The following is an 18,272-nucleotide window of genomic DNA, read 5'->3' as shown; positions in this document are numbered from 1 at the left end:
GTTGCAGTCAGGTAGCCCATAAACGGCAGAGTTGAGATTAAAGCAGGTCGCATAAGTGTATGTCCCAGGAATTAGCTGATTACTCCTTGTGGCACATGCAAATAAGGCCTTAGCTTGGAGGAAAGTATCCCCAGGAAGTCACTGTCTCAGTCCTTTCTAGATTCTTTCCATCTACAAAAGCAGGATCGTGGATTCCCTAAAAGGACAATGTAGGTGAAAGTTTCCCATAAACTATCAAGTCCTCTACAAATGCTGGCAGCTCTGTCTCTGTTTGTTTTTGATAGTAGTGGTGATAGTGAGAATTATAAGCCTTCTGCAGATGTCAACAACGTAAACCATATTCTACTTCTATTGCTCAGGGAAGTAAGCCAAGGCCAAAGGAAAAAAAAAAAAAAAAGAAGAGAGAGAGAGAGAAAGCCCCAAGTTGGAGTGGGACCGATCTGGATGGATGGCCCCATTTTAACATGTATTAGCAGTGTGGTTGTGAGACAGTCATTTGATAGCCACCCAGTCTCAGTTTTCTCCGCTAAGAAGTTGTTATGTCAGTAAGGTTCCCTATTTCCCAGAGTGGAAAGGTAGCCTAGGATAACTACGATGACTCTGTGAGGGGAGGGCAGCTATCATTTACCGAGTGCCTGCTGCCTCATGCCAGCCATTGTGCTAGGCGTTTTATGCATATTAGCTTCAGTCTTCATAATGGCCCTAGGAAATTTATTATTATCTCCATTTCAAAGATGAGAAAACTGAGGTTCAATGAGCCCTTAATAGCCATCAGCTAAGTCAGATCCAACTTGGCTCATCCATTACCAGATGGCACTTGAGGAGCTGGATGACAGGGACTGGTAGGTGGGAGGTGGCTCCACTCGTTAATTTTTCCAGAATCTCGGCAGATACTCCCATGAGCAGGTCCCATTCCTAGCTGGAGCCTAGGAGAGAGAGCCTCTCATGACAATGCAGTTTACCAAAATACCAAATTCCAAATATGGTGGAATCCAATCTGGCTACCCTGATGCTCACTGTAAAGCAATTATACTCCAATAAAAATGTAAAAAAAAGGGCTTCCCTGGTGGCGCAGTGGTTGGGAGTCTGCCTGCCCGTGGAGGGGGCGCGGGTTCGTGCCCCGGTCCGGGAGGATCCCGCATGCCGCGGAGCGGCTGGGCCCGTGAGCCATGGCTGCTGAGCCTGTGCGTCCGGAGACTGTGCTCTGCAGCAGGAGGGGCCACAACAGTGAGAGGCCCGCAAAAAAAAAAAAAAAAAGAAATGTAAAAAAAAAAACAAAAACAGAGCAGCTGCCACTGGCCCTCCTCTGCCTCTCCTTTCCCCTAGTCTCTGGATCTAAGGAAAACCTGCTCTCCAGGCTGGCGCGAGCCCATGCAAGGGAGCTAGGCTCCCTCCTCCCCGCTCAGAAGCAGGGGAGGGAAAGGGAAGGAATTGTGCCAAAGGTCACAGTGTTCCCGGTCAGTGTGTTCCAGCTTTGAAGTCAGAATGCTGTCAGTGCCCAGGCAAGAAAACCGCTTCAGGCTGCTCCACCTGCCAGACCTCCAACAAGCTCCAGCTGGGCCCCGGCCTCCACAGCAGCTGCACACTGCAGGGAGGGCTGTGCTCACCAGAAATCCCCTTTCCAGCCCCAGCAGCATCCTTAGGAAACTGTGCCTGCAGAGACGGCCAAGCCGTCAAGCACACAACAGCCTCACAAATGTGCCCAGGTACCTTGCTCCCATATCCTCTGAAAGTCAGCCACGCATGACTCCATCACCAAATTCCACGGGGAGAATAAGCATTTCTACATTCTCCAGCTCTCTCCTCCTTCTCTCCCTTGACTCATAGCTTCTCTTTAATTTGTTTAATCCTATACCCCCCAAAAAAGATTTATTGTGAACCCACTATGTACCTGACACGGGTCAGGTAATGGTTAAGGTCTAGTTATGAAACCATAATTTTCCCTGTTCTTGTTAGAGTTTATAGAGGGAAGAAGAAAAACGAAGGAATTAATTAACAAATTAAGACAAATTAAGGAATTAAACAACAAATGAAGGAATTAATACAGAATTAAGAGTTGTGATCAGCACCATGAAGGAAGGAGAGGAAGGTGCTTTGGGAGAGAAGAGCCACAGGGCAACCTGAAAACTGGAGGCCAAGGAAGCACTCCTCAAGCAGGAGGGAAATGAAGTTGAGGACTGAAGGGTCAGAAGGAGGCAGCCTTGTGAGGCCAGCTTGAGAGTGTGGTTTACCTAAGTCGCAGCACGTGCAAAGATCCTGAGGCAGGAGAAAGAATGGCACGTTTGAGAAACTATAACAGTATAGCATAATGGGTAGATGTGAATCCAAGATTAAACTGTGGGACCCTGAAGGATATGCCTGAATTCTCTACACCCAGTTTTCTCAAGTAGCGTCAGGTAGGGATTCAGGGAGGAGACACATTTGAGCTGATTAGTCTGGGCAGATTAGAAGATGAAGAACCAGATGGAAAGTGTTCCAAGTGAGAGGTACTTCAGCAGACATCCCAGGTCTCACGGTTAAAAGGAATGGAGCAGCAACTGGAACCCAGCCTATTAACTTAAATGTGCATGATTCTAAGTTTCCTCCAGAATCGTGGTGCACGGCAAACACTGTGTGTGAATGGAGTGGCACTAAACCACAGGTACGATACTGTGCCTGTCTCCTCTCATCCATTGCCCTCCACACTTCACTTATAAAATTCAAGATCAAAGATAAAATGATTGAGAATTTCAAGCTGGCCATGGCAGAACATTACACCAAGCATGGAGCTCAGCTGAGCACAGGGCCCTATATGACATCCCCTGGCTGGATACACATGAAGCCAGCCCTTGAAGAATGATACTCTAGGCAGTAGTCTTGACTATAAACATTTAATATGGCTAACTGTTTGGATTGTATTAAAAGATTTAACCTGTCCAGGTATAATGTTAATCTTCCTAGAGATTTTTGCCCTGTGGTTTTTCATATCAAATGGTAGTAATGGGTATAGACTTGAAAGCCAGGGGAAAGTTCTCATAGTAGAGCTCACGCTGGCTTAGGTAGAGCCAGATTCAGAGCCCTCTTTCCTCACTGAGTAGCTCAGTAACCTTTGGCAGGTGGCTTGGCCTTCCAAAGTCTCAATTCCCCATGTTGTAAAACAGGGGTAATGGCTACCATATCATAGAGGAGCTGCTAGAATTTAAAATAATCTGGGCCACGTCCCTGCATATAGGGACACAAAGTTAATGAGTGCTATTGTTTTTTTTAATTAAAAAAAACCAAAAAACCCCCAAAAACTTAGGTCTCTGAACTTCAGATGTCCTGGTTACTCTTAGGACCCCAGACACTCCCCAAGCTGCTTGTCACCTGCAAACACATATATGGCAGAAGAGGCAGATTTGTTCTATGAAGTAAAGTGAGGGGTTCAGTGGGTCCCTAACACAAGCAAATGTGGTTCCAACTCCAACTCCATTCACTGCTTCACCCTGAGTGAATGACTTCACCTCTCAGGGTCTCAGTTATCTCATGGATAACTGGTAGAAGAGGGATGATACTGGGACCTACTTTGGGGAGCTGTTGGGAGGATTTCGCGGGCTCTATGTGCCCATTAGCATGCTGCTTGGAACAGAACGGTGCTCAGTCATTTATTCCATGCCGCAGTTTCCTTCCTGCAAAGCGGGGATACCGGTAGTCCCTACTGCATGAGGTTGTTTTCTGGAACAAATGAGAATGTCCATGTAAAGTGACTGACACGGTGCGTGGCACACAGTTAGGGCACAGTGAATGTGAAATGTGAACAATGATAACAGTGGGTAGTTTTCACATCACTGACGAGAGTGGATATAACTACCACACCTCTCTCTTCTACTCCTTCCCACTGCACGGGGTATCTCTGACGATGCCCAAGAGCATCTGCTGGTCCAGGGTTCATTTTCAACTTTTGCTGGTGCCGCTTCGGCACCCCTCCCCCGCCAGAAAATACAGTTTACCCAAGGACTGAGTCTATTTTCGTTTCTAAAGAAGGAAAACAGATGCACGTGCCAAAGCACAGACTTCTTCAAAACAAGACAGAGCCCGAGACAAGGTCACGGCCCTGGCTTTCAGAATTAGGAGGGAGGTGTACTTTCCAGTAACCTCTTGGTGGAAGATAATAACTGCATCTCTCAACCAGCAGTTATATGTCAAGGTCACTTGTCCTCATGTCTAGCACAGAGGGTCACAGGCTTCCCTATTTGAAGCTGGGAGATTATCCGGCTTCAAACAACATCAGAACATCAGCCGTTGTCCCTGTAACCTGGCGCCTTCCGCCCTCCTTCTGTAACGAGGAGCCATTATGAACAGTTTGAGTGCCTTATGCAGGCCACAAGGTGACCACTGTCTGTGCACCTTTCAGATAAACCTCTCGTTTCTCCCAACCCAACTCAGGCTCACCCTGGTTAGCTCAGTTTTGCATTAAACAGATGCTTCTTGTGCACCATGTGCCAAGCATAGTGCTAGACGCTCAGAGATGGACCGGTTGAGTAAGATGCAATCTGTTTTCTGTAAGCCAGACTTTAAAGAGCAGATTTCAATATAATGCGTTAAATGCACTGAGAAAGAAGAAAAGAGAGCACCATGGAAACCCAGCAGAATAGAAGAGGGGCTTAGCCCTGCGTGGGTTCAGCATAAACTGGAGAAGGGATACCGATCTAACCAGGAAAGGAAATGGCTAGTTTTCACCTGTTACTTTGCTAAGTCATTCACCTTACACACGTGGATGAAGTGACCCTTCCTCCAAACCCACTCATATTCTCTGGCAGCTCCTCCAACCCTCTCGCATCTTAGCACTCAGCACCTGGTTCCACAGGTACACATTTTATTGTCTAACTCCAGACCAGAAGCTCTACGGAGGCAGCAACCGGACCTGCCGTGTTCTCTGCTGTGGTCACAGCAATTAACATGGTGCCTGGCACAGAGCAGGCGCACAGTCAACACTTAGCCCATTGAATAATACATCTTGTGATGACCTAGGCAATGGTGATACAACTTAGAAGAATATGCCTAAACAAGTAATTAACAATAGAAGTTGACAAATGTAAATACTAAATGAACGGCACAGGCTGTAGAATGTTCAATTCGGTTCAATTAAGCTCAATCCAGCAAATACTAACTGTGTCTTCTATGTGAAAGGAACATTCTACGAACAAGAGAGGATACAAAAATATATCAGAAAAAGGAACCCCTGCACTCAGCTTACTCAGTGTTATCCTAGAGGACAGGATACAAAGTGCACAAAATAAAGATCAACATAAATTGGAGGCTGTGAAGATTCAAGCAGAGGGACATGAGGAAAGACTTCAGAAGATGATCAGAATACATCTTAAGTAAAGCACTTCTTCCATGAGGGTTCAGAGGAGTGAGAAGAGATCATTCCAGAAAGAGAGAATATCAGAAACAAATAAGAAGGAAGCTGGAACATGACTGATATTTTCTACAAAGTCCAGTTTGATAGTCGTGTAAAGACAGCGTTTGGGAGTACAAGGACCTTGGCCTCAAGTACTCAGTGACCCAACCAGCTCTTCCAGGAAGGTCCTACATCCACAGTGCTGGAGCCTCATGACCCCAGACCTTGATAGCCATGCTGAAGCATTGATCCCTTTTATTTCTTGCAGCAGGGAAGCGGCACAATCAAAGCTATGTCTTAAGAACACTTATAGGCATCTGTGTAGTGGATATACGCTGCTTTTGTCTGCCCAAGACCTCTGCAACCTTGGAGGACCTTCCCCTCCTCTGTTGCAAATGGTCCTAATATAACTTCAATCAGAGTAGCCCACCCCAACCCCCAGGCTCAGGAGTGGATACAAGGAGCCCCATCACAAAAACCAATCCCACTGCAATAAAGACTTGCCCAGTGGTGGTGGTGTGACTGAATGGGGACCATTAGCATCTTTTCCTGGACTGATGCACAGACATCAGGAAAGAGAAAGACATATATAAGTGGGTAGGAAAATAAAAAGAGCTCCATCGAGGGGAGCCATACAGAGCTGGGAACAGCAATGGAAATGCACCTGAGATGCTTAGAGGAGAGTGAGTGAGCAAATATGGATGGGTGCCCCAGAAACTTTAGGTAAAGCACAATGGGCCAGACGCTCAAAGGAGGACGATGGATTCCTGCTTTGGTGGACTTGGATGCCAGGCTTAGGGAACGATTTCTTCTCAAGTGCGCGATGAGGAACCATTAAAGGTTTTTGACAAAGGAGAAGGACTTCCACTCTCTGCCTCAGCAGATCATAATTGTATTCTTCAGAAAAGTGTGGTGAAGTGGAAATAAGCATAAGCTGGGGTTCAGGAAGTCCATTCCAATCCTGGCTCCGCTCTTTCTGTGTCATCTTGGGCAACCACACCACAAGCGTGAGAGCAAGGGAGAAAATCAGAGCTACATCAGGAGGTGCCCCATCTCCCACAGCGGGTATTCTAGAATAGGGGTTGGCAAACTACTTTATCTTTGTAAACAAAGTTGTACACACTGTCCGTTTACACGTGGTCTTGCACGCAACAGTGGCAAGACCAGTAACAGTGACAGAGACTATATGACTTGCAAAGTCTAAAATAAGTACAGTCTGGTCCTTTACAGGAAACGTTTGCGGCCCCTGCTCTAGAGTCTTACGGAATAAAACTTGATGTAACAGGATGGGCAATGGGCAGGAGGAGAGAAAAAATAAAGACGACTTCTTGATACACACATAACAACTTAGGAAGGAGGGAAAGCTAATGGGATTGGCAATTCTTCCCAGACTTAGGGAAAAAATTATTTTCTCCTGACAGATGGACAATGGCAGTTGTATTGAGAGATAAAGAGGACTGAGATAAAAATGGAGAAATGCAGACGAGAGAACTGGGTAAACTGAAGGCACTGCAAGAACCATGGAGACACGAGAAGAGAAACAGAGCCATAGAGGAGAGAGCCAGGCAGAAGGAAGGCATGAAGAAAAACACCTATGATGAGAGAGATGGGAGCTTTAATATATATACAAATTATACTTAAATATTGAAATATTATAGTTACATTTATCTATACGAATACTTATGTTCATTTATATAATGTAATTTGTATTTATATAATTTATTTATATATTTGTATATGTATGCACATCTGTATCTATATCTCTATATATTCTGATACTTATCTATAGATAAATAAGTATATTTATCTATAAACAGGTAAATATAGATATCAGCATAGATAGATAAATAGATCAGCATATGTGTGTGTCTGTGTGTGTATGTGTCTGTGTGTCTGTGTGTGTGTGTCTGTGTCTCTGTGTGTGTGTATGTGTCTGTGTGTGTGTGTCTGTGTGTGTGTGTGTGTCTGTATCTGTGTGTGTGTGTGTGTGTGTGTGTGTGTGTGTGTGTGTGTGTAGAGAGAGAGAGAGAGAGATGCTGGTAGCTCCTCTCTGGGGTTTTGGCAGAGTGTCAAAAAAATGACCTTAACACAAAGAAAACTTCTTGGGTAGAAACATCAGAAACCCATTTCTTCATTCCAAACTGTCCTGCAATAGATAATCAGGATGTATTGACCCAAAGGGTAACCATGTTGACAGAGACGGAGACAGAATCAATACAACGTTTCCATAGCAAAGTTTGCAGAACACTGAGGTAAATAAGAGTGTGTTTTCTGCAGGCTTTTATCAGAAATGTCTGCTTCAGGTTTACGACGCTTCCTTCCCAGTCTGTCTCTTTCTGAGCATATAAAATGTGCTTTTAGGGCATGTCTTTACTGATTGCAAATAGCACAAATGGGAGTGATGAGATTTCTAAGTTCCCCCCCACCTCCAAAAAACAAAGCTATTTAACGATTTTAGAGACAGGAAGAGGGGCCTACTATCCTCGAGAAGAAAACTCCAGTCAGCCTCAGGAAGAGTCGCAATCCCTTTCAGAGTGCACACCATCACCCCGGACAACAGTCTGATAATTGGACGGCATCAAAAGTCTCGACAGAGCTAGAGGAGAGGGCTCAGGATAAAGGGAAAGAGAGGGAGATACGGGGGTCCTTCTATGTCACTCACTACTCTTACTCTGGAATGACCCATAGCGCCTGGCATGGATGCAGGCCGACCAGGATTTGAATTCCAAATCTGACACACGGGAGCTGTTCGATCACGGGCAGGAAGTTCCTGAAACTCTCCCGGCCTCGGTTTCATTTGCGGAAGTACAGATAGTTTCCTATAGTTGGAATAAGCAGCGCTTGTGGGAACTTCGCAGGAGACAGTGGTGATGGTAATGTAAATACAAAATAATAATAATAACAACAACCATCATTTCCTGAGTGTATCATTTGTGTCAGAAGCTGTTTTAAATGCCTTTAAATATGACTCATATTATTCTCACAACAAACTTAAGAAGTGAATTATTACTGTCATTAGCTCCCTTAGAAAACGGAGACTCAGAAAGGTTAAAGCGAAAAGGCCAAAAGTAGAATCCGGAAAGCCCAATGTCAGGGTCTGTACTATTATCTGCTGTCTCTACAATGAGGTTGGAAAAAGAAGCAGGAGTTAGATCATTGCATTAATTTCCTAGGGCTGTCATAACAAATTACTACAAATAGAGTGGCTTAAAATAACAGAAATTTATACCATCACAGTCTGCAGTCCAGAAGTTTGCAGTCAAGGTGTTGGCAGGGCTCTGCTCCCTTTGAAGGGTCTAGTGGAGGACCCGTCCTTGCCTCTTCCAAGTTCTGGTGGCTCCTGGCAATCCTTCCCTTCCTTGTCTTTATAGGTGCACCACTCCAATCTCTGTTTCCATCTTCATCTATTCTGTGTCTCTGTGTGTTCTCACCTCTTCCTGTAAGGACAGCAGCCATTGGATTTAGAGACCTCGACTAATTACATCTGCAAAGACCCTATTTCAAAATAAGCTCACATTCTGAGGGTCCAGGCTGACATAAATTTTAAGGGGACACTATTAAACCCACTGTAATCATGAAGCCCATCAGTTCTAATCTTATCTCGTAGAGGCTTAAAGTGACAACCAATTATTATTATTTAGTCAGGGCTCCTTGGGTTATAAGTGACAGAAACTCAACTCAAATTGGCATAGGCATAAAAGGAATTTATGGGCTCGGGTAACTAAAAAGTTTGGGTATAAACTTCAGGTATAAAAAAGGTCAGACATATCTACTTTCAGGAACCCAAATGAATGCCTTATCTCATCTCTCACGTCTGATTTCTCTTGTGGTGCTTTCTCTGAAGCAGACTCTTCCCAAGAGATGTCAAGGTGGCTTCCATAGCTCCAGAAATAGGATTGAAAGGACAAATGGCCAGGTCCACATTTTTATTTTATTTTTTATTTTTATCTGCAGTTATTAATAGTGCAAAGTTAGTAAAGATTATATCCTATCTTCTCATCAATTCCAGATGAAGGACATCTTTTTCCCTACGTTTCCAACAAACGTCTAGGGAACGAATCACAGTGGACCAACGTGGATCACATTACATTCTCTAATCATTGTAGTCAGAGGAGGGGATATTCTAATTAGCCTGAATACATGTCCACCCCACTCAGTCACCACTCCTGTGGATGATTCCAGGACGGTCCCCCAAGGAAAAATTGGGATATTGGACCAGAAGGTAGGGTAGGTACTGGATAGGCAAAAACAATACATTCCAATCATAGATTCAAAAGAGGAGAGTGACAGAGTTGAATAAACCTGAGTTTGCAAAAGAAAGCATACAGGTGTTTTCTATTACGTTCAAACTTGCATCTCTAAATCAACGTGTTGCAAAGCAAATGGCACCTGAACTTCTATAGCACAACGGTCAGCAACAGGTTACTCAGCATTGAACCATCAAAGCTCCTCCAGGCTCATCTACACGTCGCCCCAGGAAGACTGACTTCTCCTTGCAGGCAAGGATTACGGTCATTATTGCTTCTTTGTCTACTCCAGCTCAATTGCATATAGAACCCTAACCTCCGGAGCTTACATTTCACTTGGGGACACAGCCTCTATGACTTACACAGGAGACAAAGAGAGATGAAATGAGACCAAAGTCCAAAGAAGGGACTCAGCCTAGCAAGATGTCTGAACTAGACAAACACTTCACCCCACCCTGCACATCTTAAATTTTTCCCAGAGTCAAATCCAATTAGAAGAAATGGCACAGGTATGGAATGGTCACATGATTCCTCCTGTAGATGACTATTATAAAAACCCGATTTAAAAACAAACAAACAACAACAACAAAAAACTATTTAAAGGCTTTGGAAAGCATCCAAAAGCAGAAGCCAGAGAAGAGTTTAATTTTGAAAAAACCACAACTGTAAGGGGAAAGAATTGGGAATTTGTGGATTTCTGACCCGTAGGTGCTCCACAACCCTCAGGGCTACAACTGTGAAAACCCGAAGCCTCTGTGACCCAAGGTGCCAGAGATCAGAATGTAGGGCTAGGAAAGCAGGTGAAAATTGAAAGAGGAATTCCTGGCAATGAGAGAACCGCAGAAGGAATGAGATGCAAATACTGAGTGTAATCTCTGCCCAGATCCCTGGCTGACACTAAACCCTGCATTTACAGAAGAGATTCAGAGGGGCCAGGAAAAAGCGTGACGAGATCAGGAGGAAGCCTACTCTAAAGGTAGAGCTGCAACGGGTGAGATCTGTTTGTTTTGTTCTTTAACTCCGGGGGTGTGTTTTGTTCTTTAACTCCGTGTATGCCCAATTTTGCACAGCTTGGGTAGCAGAAAACTAAAGTTTTATGGGCTTGACGTGGCAGGAAATAGAACCCGAGATTAGCAGACAAACTAGAAAGTAGGGGAGAATCATAGAAGAGAAAAATAACTACTGAAAGTGTGAGTCCCATTGCTGCCCAAATTCTTGGCAAATAACCAACTTACACGGGCACCTGGGAGACTCCCAGAGAGCCACACTAAAAAAGCAGCAGTGGGAAGCCATAAGAATAGAGAAAGGGCTTCCCTGGTGGCGCAGTGGTTGAGAGTCCGCCTGCCGATGCAGGGGACACGGGTTCGTGCCCCGGTCCGGGAAGATCCCACATGCCGCGGAGCGGCTGGGTCCGTGAGCCATGGCCGCTGAGCCTGCGCGTCCGGAGCCTGTGCTCCACAACGGGAGAGGCCACAACAGCGAGAGGCCCGCGTACCGCCAAAAAAAAAAAAAAAAAAAGAATAGAGCAAAAATATCAGGTGCTACATACCTTTGAATCCAGGCAGGTAGAGTGCTTACTATAACAAAAATCCAATAATCCTCAGAAGAAGACAGCATAATACAGATTTACTATTATGTATTATCTACAATGTCCAGTTTTCAACCCAAAATTACTACACGTGCAAAGAAACAGAAAAGAGGAATGCATACTCAGGAGAAAAAGTCAGGCAATACAAAATGTCATTGCATGGGAAAGGATGTTGTCATTATCAGACAAAATTTCAAAATAAGGTATTAATGAAGGAGCAGATAAAGAATGAAGAAAACAACCAGCGAATATGTAATATAAAGATCGATAGAAACTCTCCAATCCACACAACAGAGATTTAAAATACTGAGAAAAAGTAAACAGAAGCTCAGAGACCTGTGAGACAATGTCAAGCATGATCCAACACGTGTGTAATTAGAATCCAAGAAGAAGTAAAAGACAGAAGGGGGAAGAAACTGATTTGAATAAATTATGGCCCCAAACTCTTCAAACTGGGTACAAATAGGGTAGGGGAGTGAGCCTTCTCTGTATAAACTCAGATCTCCATCAGGATGGAATTAGCCTCAGGAACATTTGACTCAAAGGCTCCCAGCTGAAAGATTATCTTTTAGGTCATGGCCACTGCTTTCCGAGGGAAAAGCAATCTGGGAGTCAGAAAAATCTAACTTGGAAAGCTCACGTCATTCCCTTTTACCTGTTATGTGACACTGGTTGAGTTAGTCCATGTCTCTAATCCGTAGTTTCCTCACCTGAAATATTGAGGTCATACTATGTAGGACATCTTGCCATACTGTCCTGAAGCAGCATATGTGAAACATATATAGTTTAGTAATTTTCTTACTAATATACTTTATCTCTCCCACCAGAATATAGATTCCAGGAATGTGGGGACTTTTTCATCTGATTGCTCACTTTTATATCCTCAGAACCTAGAACAGTGGCCAAGGTATGATAGGTACCCAATAAACATTGCTTGGAAAGAGACATGCATGACTTTATCACGATGAATGAATTGCCAACAGAGAGTCTGGTTAGTGCAGACACTCCGTGAATGTTATTTTCCTGCCCTGTTTTCTTTTCCTCCCACATTCCAGGAAAGGCATCTACCAGTTACTGTGAGACCAAGTTCACAGCTCTGGACCCATTCTCATCCCAGTCAAAATAACATGATTATTTGGCTGAGGGAGACAGGAAATGACCAATAGCCACAACTAATGACACAGTCCCTGGCCAGGAAGACAAAAGAACAGCTTCTGTGCAGTGTAAGCTGCAAGGAGCCACAGGAATGTGAGACAGAAACATTTTTTAATGATTATTTTTACTAAACTGATACAGCTTGCCTTCCAGTTATTCTTTGAAAAGACTGACACTCAACGCATACGACTCAAATGTGATTTAGTCAGCCTGAATTCTCCTTGCTCCTACACCCACTTCTTCTGGGGAAAGGGATAAGTCATACTCAACAAAGGAGAGAATTTGAGTTCCTCATCCTTAGGTGTTACAGAACTTTTCCAGGACCTGATGAATATTATGAATCCTCTACCCAGAAAAAAATACACATACAATGTTTTGCATACATTTTTAGGGGGTGGAAGGACCCCATCCTTCAGATTCATGAACCATGTGGTCTGAAGCAAAGTGCTCCATTTTACAGATGAAAATACCAGGGTGCAGAGGGGAAAAAAAATCTAGCCCAAGGTCACATAATAAGGTCACTTATAAGAAATAGCTACAAACCGACCCCCGCCCCTGGTAGCTTCTAATATCAAGACCAATGTGATTTTCATTACTCAATAAACTATTTTGGTTTTTTATAAGCAGCCAAAATACCTGTAATCATCTCTGATGAGTCAGGTGTGTGACTCAGCCTGTTAATGTCCATTTTGTCGGGGAAAGTATGAGTAGAAAATAATGACATTAGGGTTTGTACCTGAGAAGAATGCAGATTTAAATCTTGACCCTCCTCTTAGCTGTGTGTTCTTGACTCATTACTGAGCATTTCTGAGATCGTGTTTCTCTTGTCTGGAAAATGGAAGTTAAGAGAACCTACCTCACAGGGCTGTTGTCAAGATTAAATATGATACTGCTTGCAAAGCATTAGCTGTTGTCAGTAGTAGTAGTATTTTATCATTTTAAAGCCGTTTTCAAAATGGAAGTACACACTATTTTGAGGGATGACAATATCATAGGGATAAGTGTCCAGTTATCTACAATATAACTAGTCAGTTCATACGAGCACTAATCTCATAATATTTAATAGAAAGAGAATGTTTCCATCAGGATAGGTTGTTATCTCCTGAACCAAATAATCTTCCGAGGCTCGAAGGCTTGCAAAATTAGAGATTTACTTCTTATTCACGTAACTTGCCCACCAGAAGTTCCACGGTGCGTCTATTCCAGGGCCCCGCTGTGGAGCAGATTCTGTCTAGAACATAGCTGGGCATCAGGTCAGAAGGGAAAGAAATACATGACAAACCGCACGCTGTCTTCTGCCTACTAGCAACATGTATTGCTTCCACTCACACGTCACTGGCCAGAGCAAAGCCACACGGCCAGCCTATATATTCACGGGGTATAATCCCACCTCCATCATGGTTTACAGATCCCAATTTGTGAACCATAATGCAATCTACCTTGGTCGATGGGAGCTGCTCTCTGCAGAGACTGTCCTAAGTAATGAAATGTGACTATGGAGCTGAAATACTCAAGTCTAATCAAAATGACCAGGTGAGAAAAAAAACAAAAGAGTCCTCAGAGGACATAGAATAAAAGCCAAAACCAAATCCAAATGGTCCCAACTAGGCAAATGTGAAAGAAGTCGTTTAGTAAAAAGACCATAGTCTGCATGGAGGCTAGAAAAGGGGGGCGGGGTAGGGCAGTGTAAACCATGAATGTCACCATCACCGCTCGGGAGAGAAGGTTCTTAACCATTTGGCAAGAGTTATCTTGGTGCGCTTGGCAGGCACGTTTTTGCCGTGGTGGTATCTGTAAGTGGGGTCATAATAATCCATGCCTCTCAGAGTGTTCATGGGAATCATTAAGTGAAATAATGATTGTGATGTGCTTAACACAGCGTTTGGTTCGTGTGCTTATTAAATGCTAGCTGATAGGGATAGAGATAGAGACACAGACATAGATATATTTCCCATCATATTTGGGGTCTGGACCCTGCAAGACTGTGAGCCTCTGTCCCCAGCTGACCTTGGTGCTGCCTTCTGTCACAAGGTGGCCTGGCCTGGAGCCCTGACCTCTATATCGTGCTTTAACATTTGCAAAGTACATTCTCGTCCATTTTATTCCCATGTAATCCCTACAAGTCCACACAGCCTGTAAGTGCAAAGTCCCCCAGCCTGTACGTGGCAAAGCCAAACTCCAATGCTGATTTCATCTGGGGCCTTTGGGCTCCAAATTCTGTGCTCTTTCTCCGAGGAAATTCTGCCGCATCCTTTGATCTCTGTCTCTCTCTCTCTCCCCTCACCCTCTCTCTCTGCCATAGTTACTTCAAAGGGACAATAGTTGAAAAATAATGATACTCAGCCATCCCGTTTTTCATTCAGGGCGTACATCTCCCTCTCAACGCTCCAGTGTGTCTGACCCAAGATGTGACTGGCTTTGGGTGGTTTGGGTCCCAGTTCTGGGCTCCATAGGCCCTGGCACAGAAGGTTGGGCCTGCTTCTCATTGTAACAAGGTTGCACTAATTAGCGGCATTTGATTTTGCATATGGAGAGTAAATGCAAATGAATGCAAAGCAGTATGCAAATCAGCAACATCCTGGCTCCCCAAAAGAAAGAGCCTGCGATACTGATGTCATGACGATGTATATTAATAGTCCGTCCCACCAAGACATGCTGTTTTTTCAAAAGGGGCAGGCATTCGGGTTTTTCCTTGGGGGAGGAACAGTAGTGACTTTATATTGAATTCCAAGCTTATGATCCTTGACAAGAAGTCTATTGGCCACAGTGCTATGTTCTCTATAGAAGATTCTTGTAGGCAATGGGGTTTGTTGGAAAGAGGCACAGGCTTGGGAATGGAGCCATATACCTTGTGATTCAAAGTCCTGTTCTTTGCCTGGTCTGAGACCTGAGTCTCAGTCTCCCCAGCTGTACAATGGGGTTAACCAACCTACTACCTACAGAGCTGTCGGTGAGGACAAAATGAGACAAGAGGCGCCTGACACACGGTAGGTGCTCAGTAACTGCACATTCCCTGCTTCACACTCGTTCCTTCCTCCTTCGGAAGTCTAACTTGGCAAATAGAAGTAAAGAGGGCTCGTCTTCTAATCCTTGCTTGCCCTGCAGTGCTTGCCCTCCCCCTTCAGGATCTTTCTAGTGCAAAGCTGTATCACAGACCAATCATTTTTAACAAAGGCCCTGTGACCTCTTAGAGTCCTCCAGACGTGAGTAGATGACTCTGTCCTGTGCCCCAAAGTACCACCTCCTGGAAACAATAGCAGCTTTTCTTACAAAGCTGGTGAATTCCTCCACTTTCTAGACCTAGTTCAAGCATCGTTGTCTCCAGGAAGCCTTTCATGGGGTCCCTGAGAGATGAGGGGCTCCCGTCTGTGCCCCCAGAATGCCCGGTGTCCCCTCCACGGCTACGTTCTGTTACTGCAGCTTGCTAACCTTTTACCCTAAATACACTGGTTGTTTCTCACGATGGGGACTATTTCTGAATCATTTTTGCAGCCTTGGCCCATGGAACAGGGCCCGGCAAAGAGAAGATGCACAGTATGTGTGGGAGGGAGAGGGGGAGGGAAGGCGCGGGGGAGGGAGGATAAAAGGAAAGAGTCATCACCACATATTTAGCTGGAGCCAAGCACACACACACGCAGTTACTCCTAACGAAATCCCGACTCAAATCAGACACATTCTGGAAATGCATGAACACCTGAGCTTGCGTTCCGTGCCACCAAGTCCCATCCCAGAGCAAAACGAGGCCACAGGGACACACATCTGCTCTCAGGCAAAGGCCTCACTCCCACGCGGGCAGTGTGGGGCTAGAGGGGCTTCCGTTTAGGGCACCGAGCCTCCCAAACCAACCTCATCGCCTCAGCTGAACATCTGAACGTTCTCGCTATATGTTGAGGATTCCTATTCTGTAACTGGACCCTCGAGCCGCATGCAAAATGTGGTGGCTCTTGATCAAAGTGCTCGAGGCCCACCCATGGGGAGCACGCACGTGCGCACACGCGCACACCATTGCCACGTGCACACGTACGGGTGCTTGTGTGTACACAGACCTACCTTCATACTATACGTATGTACATCACGCAGACTCTCGTGTGTATGCACAGACTCACCTTCATACTATCCATTCACAGACACATGACACATGCACACAGACACAGGCACATATAGGTGTGTGCGCACAGAGCCGCCTTCACACTGTACAAACACACTCAGAGGCACATATGTAGAGCTCCTTACAGGCGAGAGACACACGCTCTGAGACAAGCTTGATCTTCCTCTTTGGTTCCAAACACGCAGGCACCGCTCTTGATGGTCACTGGCATCTCTGAAACTCCCCAGAAACTACAAAGGCAGCCCCAGAGCGCCCCGCCTGCTCTACCTGCCCAAGCCCATGGCTTTCGGCCTCTTAGGGCTCCACCCCCAGGAGGCCCCTGGCCCCCCTTTGAAGGCTGTTAATAAATAAACTTCAGGGCCAAAAGGCAGAGGTGTCAGCTGAGTGACCTGGGTGACTAACAGGAAGGAATCTATTTGCCACCCTCGCCAGCATTTTTTCATGATGGCTCTGGGGAGACTGAGTCTCACTTTGCAAGTGAAGAAACTGAGAGATGAAGTGAGACGCCTGGGGCCACCAGCAACATCCTCCCGGGGCCTGGGGCCCGCCTTACTCCCTGGCTCTGAGCTCTTTGCAAAATAAGCTCTTAGGAAGACAACAATGCAAAGATCTAGGTGAGATTTCTCAGCCCCAGAGGCTTCTGAGAACCTCTCCACAGGAGCATCAGGGGAGGACACGCACTGCCCTCCCCTGCGGGGAGGATAAAGGCTCTCATTCCGCCCCGTTGCTGGCGGGAAGCTCAGTGGAAGGAGGAAAGGGTAGAGGAAATTGGGGAGCAAATGAAGGAGAAAGAGAAGGAAAGGGAGAAACAGAGGGAAAGAGGGAAAGACGGGAGGAAGGGCAGGCAAGCGGGCAATTTACCTTAGAGGGAAGAGTGGGCTCTCCATGGAAACAAAAGTGCCTGTGTGTCCTTAAGACGCCGCTAAAGAGGAAGATTGTAAATGTTCCACCCAGGAGGCAGGGATGATTGCCGGGCTTTGACAGCTGAATTCGAAAAACATTCCTATCCATCACCATAGATCCCGGCTCCCACCTAGGCCAGGTGCTGTGGGGACGATTAATGGCAGGCCTCACATAGCCTATTTTATCTTAAACGTTCCTCTTAGACAAATAATATTCTGGGATCATTTTCTCTCTTCCTCCAACTGAAAAGAAAAGAAGGGAAGGGTAAGCTGGGATGAAGTGAGAGAGTGGCATGGACGTATAGACACTACCAAACGTGAAATGGATGGCTAGTGGGAAGCAGCCGCGTAGCACAGGGAGATCAGCTCGGTGCTCTGTGACCACCTGGAGGGGTGGGATAGGGAGGGTGGGAGGGAGGGAGACGCAAGAGGGAGGAGATATGGGGATATATGTATATGCATAGCTGATTCACTTTGTTACATAGCAGAAACTAACACACCACTGTAAAGCAATTATACTCCAATAAAGATGTTAAAAAAAAAAAAAAAGAAGGGAGAAACAGAGAAGAAGGAACAGACAGATATGGGCAAAAGGTATGTACCTGCCATGACACCAGGGAGGGTCTTTCATCCAGACAAAGGTGCTGGAGGTGGACGGACTTAAATCTGAAACTCAGCAGCCCTTGCGCCGAGCAACAGGGCCGGGGGTCGCTCTCACCCTCTGACCCTCTTACCTGGGAAGAAGAGGTAATTTAGCCCACACTCTCATGGGATGGTTCTACACACCTAGTTTATATACGGCTCCTGTGAAAGGGCATGGTGGAGAGTCAGGTGCAGTGAGCCTGCCTAAAATGCCTTTCCTTCCCTTGCACGTGGAGCCTATATGGAAACATGCATATATGAAAGCACC

General features: G+C 45.4%; 1 long non-coding RNA gene across 41 annotated transcripts in view; it reads right to left on the bottom strand.

Annotated features, from left to right (window-relative positions):
* The window catches only part of LOC115863234 (uncharacterized), a 402,728-nt gene that overhangs the window by 118,624 nt on the left and 265,832 nt on the right, over positions 1–18,272 (bottom strand). For 33 of the 41 annotated variants that reach the window (XR_009559459.2, XR_009559466.2, XR_009559461.2 and 30 more), the window contains one exon: positions 8,592–8,799. The exons of 4 other annotated variants lie outside the window; for them this stretch is intronic. This is a non-coding gene — a long non-coding RNA (uncharacterized lncRNA). Of the gene's footprint in view, positions 1–8,591; positions 8,800–17,321; positions 17,606–17,964; positions 18,102–18,272 lie in introns of those variants that run through there. 4 more of the 41 variants (XR_011376838.1, XR_011376837.1, XR_011376834.1 and 1 more) reach the window with 3 other exon arrangements.

The sequence above is a fragment of the Globicephala melas genome, chromosome 17 (assembly GCF_963455315.2).
Source record: "Globicephala melas chromosome 17, mGloMel1.2, whole genome shotgun sequence".
Taxonomy (NCBI): Eukaryota; Metazoa; Chordata; class Mammalia; order Artiodactyla; family Delphinidae; genus Globicephala; species Globicephala melas.
Note: the sequence above shows the minus strand (reverse complement) of the source record. Positions and strands in the feature narration are given on the sequence as shown.